The sequence below is a fragment of the Mirounga leonina genome, unplaced genomic scaffold (assembly GCF_011800145.1).
Source record: "Mirounga leonina isolate KUSES-001 unplaced genomic scaffold, KU_Mleo_1.0 Mir_115, whole genome shotgun sequence".
In the NCBI taxonomy this organism is placed as follows: domain Eukaryota; kingdom Metazoa; phylum Chordata; class Mammalia; order Carnivora; family Phocidae; genus Mirounga; species Mirounga leonina.
In genome coordinates this window covers 23,804,498-23,811,814 of record NW_023270268.1, presented here as the reverse complement: position 1 = coordinate 23,811,814, position 7,317 = coordinate 23,804,498, and positions in this window count along the sequence as shown.

The following is a 7,317-nucleotide window of genomic DNA, read 5'->3' as shown; positions in this document are numbered from 1 at the left end:
GCAAATTTCCAGCTGATATGAAGCAAAAAGTTGATAAATAATGCTACAGTGTAACTTTAAAAACAGAACTAGTGAGCCTTGAGGCTATTTTTTAATCATTTATTTTTATTTACTCTGTAAAGACTATTTTCATTTGTATTGTTTTTTATATATATAAATACACTTGGGAGAGAAACAAACAGCATGTTTATGAAAAATTTTGATGGGGACCAGCTTGTAACTGTTTTGAGACTGTATTGCTTTAAAGATGGACAATACCCACTATTCTATTATTTCTACAACTGAAAAAAACACCACAGATTCACATTATACTTAATGAAAATTAAACTCATCTCTCCATAGAAATAACAAGGCTCTCAAAAATAACTTTTTAGTTCACTTTGCACAAAGGGGTTTTGTCACTAAGAATTTACAATACTGCAAGCAAAGGCATCTTCATGGCTGGCATATACCACAGTTTAGGATATAAACCAAATCTTGGGGAATTCTCAATAGGTTTGGGAAATCCAATTGTTTGGCCAACATCCAAGTATGAATAAACGTATATCTAATATACATTTAGCATAACATTATACATGTTCACAGATAACAGTTGTTCACCATAGAAGAGAATACTACCCACTTTAACACTAGTCTATCAGTTTCCATCAGAAATTCTTTCAAACCCAGTTAGTGTAACACCTCTATTATTAAGCAACTCCTACAAAAGAAGAAAAATGACAGTGGGAAGAGTAGTGGAGAAAAGGCAAGGAACCGAGATTTGGGTCTTGCTTCTTCCTTTTTACTAGCCCACTGAGTGACCCTTTGTAAGTCAAGCAGAATCAGGTTCTGTATCTATAAAGTGATGGAAAAGAATCTGATCATCTTTAAGACCACATAAAAAATTCTCTGCCCTCAAGTGTAATTTAAAAAAATGAAGTTCACTTTAAAGAGAACATAAAGATATAAGGAAATTTCTCACATGCTACATTAGATGTTTATCTCTATATAAGAGACAGGTGTCAAACAAACAAATAAGGAAAAAAAAAACCCCACTAAGGCAAAGAGAAACTTTAACTCACCAGATTCCATCTGTTACATTTGAATTCATGCATAATTGATTATCCATGACTGGTAAGTTCTTTTCTCACTAGCCGACCACAGTTTTCTAAACATTAAGTATTAAATCACTACTAAAGTAGACTACATTTTAGAAACAGCAAGGGCAGAATAAGAATATTTTAAATGAAAAATTACATGCCGGTTAATAATAATACAGCTGACCTATGTTTAAGGGAGAGAAATTTTAATCATGTGCACATTAAATATTAATAGCCTATTCTGTTATTGTTATAATAAGGTTAAGTAGGCTTCTCCATGCTTAAGGAAAGAGGGAGAAGTAGGAATGAATGCATAATGGTGCAAAAAGATACAGAGACGGGAGGCAGACATAAGGAAAATGTGTCAACAATAAACAAGAGGAAATGAGAAAGAAGGAAAAGATGAAGGTGGGAACTAATCTCTATGTGTCATTATGATTGCCAGAGTACTGGCAAAGAAGCAGCATCCTTTTATTTCAATTTTAATCATTTCTGAATTTTAATACCCGGCTCCTTTTGTAATTCTCCTGGCATTCCCCATATGCCTCCAACCCAGCCAAAACACCAGTGTAAATTAAATGGCAGGCAACCACACCACTGATGTAGCCTCCCCAAAGAACCTACCAGGTGACCAAAAGCAAAAAAAGGTATGTCTACCTTACATCCCTGAGGACCTCTAGCCAATTAACTGGCTGAATGTTCCCTACTTTCTTTAATTTTGAAAAGAAGGACAGTAGTTAGGTAATCTACAGATAGAGAATCATTAAAAAAAAATAAAGCAAGCCAGTAGTAATACAATAATCAGTGACCATCAGGGCCTGGAAAAATGAGTTTGCTCTCACTGGCACTAAGGAGCATCACATGATTATTTAATTACAGCTCTAATTTTTGTCTCGTGGATGGCAACATATCAACAATTAATAGGGCAAATAGAGGAGACTGTTTTTAAAGAGACAGAATGTGCATGATAATGTAATAGGTCACACAGCAGTGTACTGCTTGAGGAATACTTCCTTTTGTGGAACTAAATAGGGCTGTCTTGCAAATAGCTCCATACAGGTCTCAAAAAGAAAATAAATTTAAAAAGCAAGAGTGTTTTTTAAATAACTTTCACTGAACTTTTCAGAATGTTTTAGATGCATTCCTATTGCAACTCTAGCATCAATTTTAAGGAATGGAGTGAAATCTTTGTTAATACAAGTACTCTAAATCTTAAAACATTTTTTCAACAATGTATACAGCTAAATGAAAAATTTCTTTTTAAGCAATGATCATGACAGATATTTATTCAGTGGGATCCAGAAAAAAAAAAAATCATCATTTTAGTAAAGAACAGGTAGAGGTCAATCAGCCATGGGCCACTAGTCCGTAGTATTTTTGGTTCTATGATATCAGGAAGACCATTACATGGGTGACCTAACTGCAAGGACCTTAGGGGAGAGCTCTCTGTTGACTCCAGTACAGTCTGTTACTACACCTAACACCAAAGGACCATGAACCTAAACTGAGATTCTTCACCTAATCCTGAAGGTCAGAGGCAATGAGGATAGAGCAGACCCTGGTGCTACTGTCAAAAAATGACAGAGCACATAGTTAAAGAAGAAAAACATTCAATTATCCAGAAAACCGGGACATGTGTAGATTAAGTGTCCAGATAACCCCAGCAAAAAGAGAAAATTAGAGGAAAAAGTCTCTTTTCCCATTAAATCATTCTCAGCACAAGCTAAATTTACTATTTTATTATTAGTTTAGCAAATCTTTAATGAGTGCTCACTATGCAAGGCAAAGGATGCTAACTGTGGAGTTTCTCCTATTTTATAGAACACAACAGACATGTAGCTTACACCGAATTTTTTTTAGTCTTTTAATACCTTGTAGAAATAAATAACAGCAGCACCTAAAAATTCATAAAGTGGAAATATTAGCGGACTTTAAAATGCTATATAGTATAAGTTTACAAGGTCTACATATCCAAACTAACCACAGGAATTCAAATAGTTAACCAATTTAGTAGCATTGTCTAAGTAAGGCTAAGTCCAGCTTTAAACTCTAGTTCCAGGCACCTTTGTTCTGCCATGCCAGAAGCCAAAGCAAAACCAAGGGTTGAAGTTTGGAAAAGGAAATAGACTTAGAACCACCTCTGTGATCAAGTGCTCAAATGTATCTTAAATATCAGGTTATAGAGAATTGTAAGAAAACATAACTTGGCTACAAAAACGGTGACTAAAATCATTCTACAAAAAGAAGTATGAAGAGGTGCTAAATCAACTCAATAAGCTTTTAATGGCTTATGTTGGCCAAAGTCATCCGAATATAAGAAATGTAGGCGTCTCAAAATACAATGTGGGAAAGCTAAAACTGCTGAGGGGCAACAATTTCTAATGCTGCTGGCAAAAGTGACCAAGTCAATAACAATTACAAAGAAAGGAGAATAGAAAAAAGAAAAAAAAAAAGAAGAAGAAGAAAATTGTATATCCCGTGAAAAGTTTTAAAATTAAGTTGTAGTAGAAAACATTTTGATGAAAAAAAAAAAAAAGAAAGAAAGAAAGAAAACATTTTGATGATTCTGGACCAAAAATCTGACTCTATACATTCTAAAAGAATATTTTTAAAAGAGTCTAGCAAGTAGCAGCTTGTATGTAAGAGTATACATCATTCTTTTTTAACATGACTGTTAATATACAGTTAACATGTCTCAGAAAAGGCTGTAATTAACTGTCTACTGCTCTAATAACACTAATAAGCATACAGTATTATTAAAATACAATGACTCCATACAAAGTAAGGCTGTCATTTTTTTTTTAACTTTTAAGATAATGTTCTAAATTGTTTTTGAGTCCTCTTAAACCACCCAAAAGAGAGCCCACCTCTAAGAATTTTTTTTTAAAGAATAGTTATTAAAATATTGTTCTTTCCATCCACAGCCTGGAGAAATCTGTCTAACATTAAACAGGACATCCAGGTATCATTTCAGTTGGTGAAAATACAACGGAAAAACACCTGGATTATTTTTATCAATTCTATATATTCTTTTAAAATTTACAACTGAAAGCAGTTTAATTTAGTTCTTCATTCACTGATTAAAAAAAAAAAATTTATCAGTGAATGGGGAGAGGTTTGCTATATCAAGAATCACATAGCCCTGTTGTTAATCTCCAGTGATTTCCATCCTCCGGTTCACTGGAACAGGAAAACTCAATTGCATTCAACATCAAACAGCTAATTATGGATACGCTATATTCAAGACAATCTCCATTTCAAAAGATATCTGCATATACTAGGTTCTATTTTATTTATAGTAATTATCACAATAAAATATTTATAACATAAAACCTCTTTTGCCTTAAAGTCCTTAACATTATAAACATTAAAAGGCCAAACTGTCATTTACATGCTCTTAACGGCACATCTGAAACCATTGAGTAAGACTAGAAAGGAACCTCCAGCAATCAACTCCACTATATGCCTGGCTTCCTGGAAAACAGCATCTAAAGAATTCCCTCTCACACAGATTACCACCTTTTCTTTAAATATCTCAAGGAAAGAGGGTCTAATAGTTTCCCCTGGGACTGCCTACCATATTTCACCACCCAAAGAAGAATGCCCACTGAAGAATTTTTGTTGGTATCTGGTCCCAAATCATCTCCAGCTGAGAAAAAGCAACATCCCAACACAGAGATCTCCCCGGGAAACTCAATGCCTGTCTCTCATCCCTGTGGCTGTAGCCCTGATTCTCCATATGAAACTGAGAGGAACTTTTTTGGCACTTACCCTCCAAATATCAGAGGCTGCTCTCCAAATCTAGCCCTATAGGAGAGCTCTCAAAAAGTAGTCTTTGATGAGGTGACAATGACGAAGTTCTCTCTGGCACTGCTAGCAAGGCAGAAGCATCCCAAATGAGGTGTTACCAGTTGCCTGTGAAGCAGCTGGACCATTACTGCAGTTCTGAGGGTGCGTCACAAATCAGGTCATAGCTCTGGGTAGAGTCCACCCACTTCACCCGGTACAACGCCCTCCACTTCCTGCACACCTGGGGGGAAGGGGTACCGAGGAGGGGGGGCCTGTGCAGGTCCACAGACATTCTAGTAAAGGCACAACCAGGTGCAGCCTGACATCTGCTTCTTCTGCAAGCATTTCAGCTTCATTTGGGGGACCTGCACCCTGAGGTACTCAAAAATTTGTGCAACAATAAGCGGCTCTAAAATGAGTGATGAGTGTAATAAAATATTGCAGTTAAATGTTTTATCCAGCAAGATCTTTCCTCCACTGGAAACTGAACCAACTCTTAATTTTTGATTACAAGATACTTCACTACCAAATGTCAAATAACTGGACTGAATAAATTTCAGCAGAACCTAGGGACATAAATGCTGGGGTACCAGTTAACCAATTTTTATCTCTCATAACTAAACTAGATCATCACATAAACTGAATTACATCCTTGAAAGTCCATTGAAAGAGGTGATTAGAATCTCTATTATGAACCTTCAGACAGCAACAACTGTGGAAGTGATACAGAATAACTTGAAAGCATAAAAATAGGCCAATATGCTGGAGAAATGCTCTGCTACTAAATCTCACCCTGAATATATATACACACAATCTGTATCTATTTACTCTGAAATGAAATATCTGATCTTAAAAAAAGACTTTAAAAAAATAAACAGCAAAAGGTACAGTTGGCATAAGTTCAAAAGTACTAAATAATGTGTGTTAATGTGTTGATCACACTCTATGAAGACATCAAGTTTAAATAGACTTACCATTGAGAATAGCACTCAGGAACGATATATAAATTACCATAGTAGACACTTTTTCTTTGATATAGTGAAGAAGAATCTTGTGTAACAGATTCGATTTATATGCTGTATTAAGACCACATTCTGCTATGATGTCAATGTAATATGTGATTAGTGATTGACAACTGTTGTGTAGATGATGGTGTAAGAGCTACTTATAGAATGTAAGTGAAAATAAGCGTTTTCTCAAGTCAATCCTAGGTTTTAGAATTCAACTTTGACAGTATTTTGATGTTTCCAGGGGTCCTGGAAAAGAAGGGACTTTTAATTTAAAAAGAAAACAATAAATGCATTTAGTATTATTCTTATAAGAAAGTTGAAAAATCTCTTATCTTAAGGTTGGCAGATTAACAAGGAGACAGAGGGGATGAGAATATTTTCAGAGGAAAGCTAACACTATCAATCAATTGATTGATCGATCGATGAGTCCCACTTTGTACTCATGTTAGCAGATCTCCATTAACAACTGAAACATTCCATCTAAGACTTGAAGGTACCACCCTTTATCAAAGTTATTCCCTAAGTAATAAGATAATTTAAGTAATCTATTTGGAACTTTGCAGAAAGTTAATTTAGCAAACACACACTTCGATGTGTTTGAACCTATTTGTCCTGAGGTGAGGCTCTAAGATGACTATTTTAAGTGGCATGCAGCCTCTTTGGGGGTTTTGGTGTTACAGTGGAGGAATGTATAGAAAAAGTGCATAGCATTTCTTTCGACTGGTTCTCACACGACAGAAATAAGATGATATTACTCTTCTTTAAAGTTTTGCCATTGGTAAATGGTAAGAAAAACTCCTCTCGACCCCTACCCCCAACCAGGAAGAGTGTGAAGCCCTGGGTTATAGTACAGGTAGATATTAAAGTGGAGACAGAGCCGTTATTTAGTGGTGACAGGAATATAAATACGTGCACTAACCTATAAACTGGTATTTACTTCAGGAAGGTAAGTAATATTTTTCCTCTGATTGCTGAGCTGTCAGTTTAATGCAGCGTAAATAAACAGTAGGTGCCTGCTAGCTCGAAGTAGGAAGTGTTCATTCCACACGAGGAACAGATTACTGAAGCCTGATGCTCATCATGCTGAAACATAACTTTCATTTTACCAGAAAATACACCCTACCGTGGATGATTTTTCGTGCCTGATCTATTAATTAACTTAACTCTGTTCTGTCAAAATGTAAACCAATTTGTTAAAATCATCCCAGAGTTTTGGAGTTTGAAAACCAAATCAATTTGAAAAGCAAGAGTAATGACTATTCTCTAATCTGATCACAAATGCTAAAAATGAATACTAAATATAATAAGCATAAACTATACAAAACTAAAACAAAGTACATATTTAAATATAGAATTTAATAATCTGAGTTACCAAATTTACTCAAAAATCTTCCTCCTTTGCCAATTAAAAGCAACTGGCACCTTTAATATTTTCACAA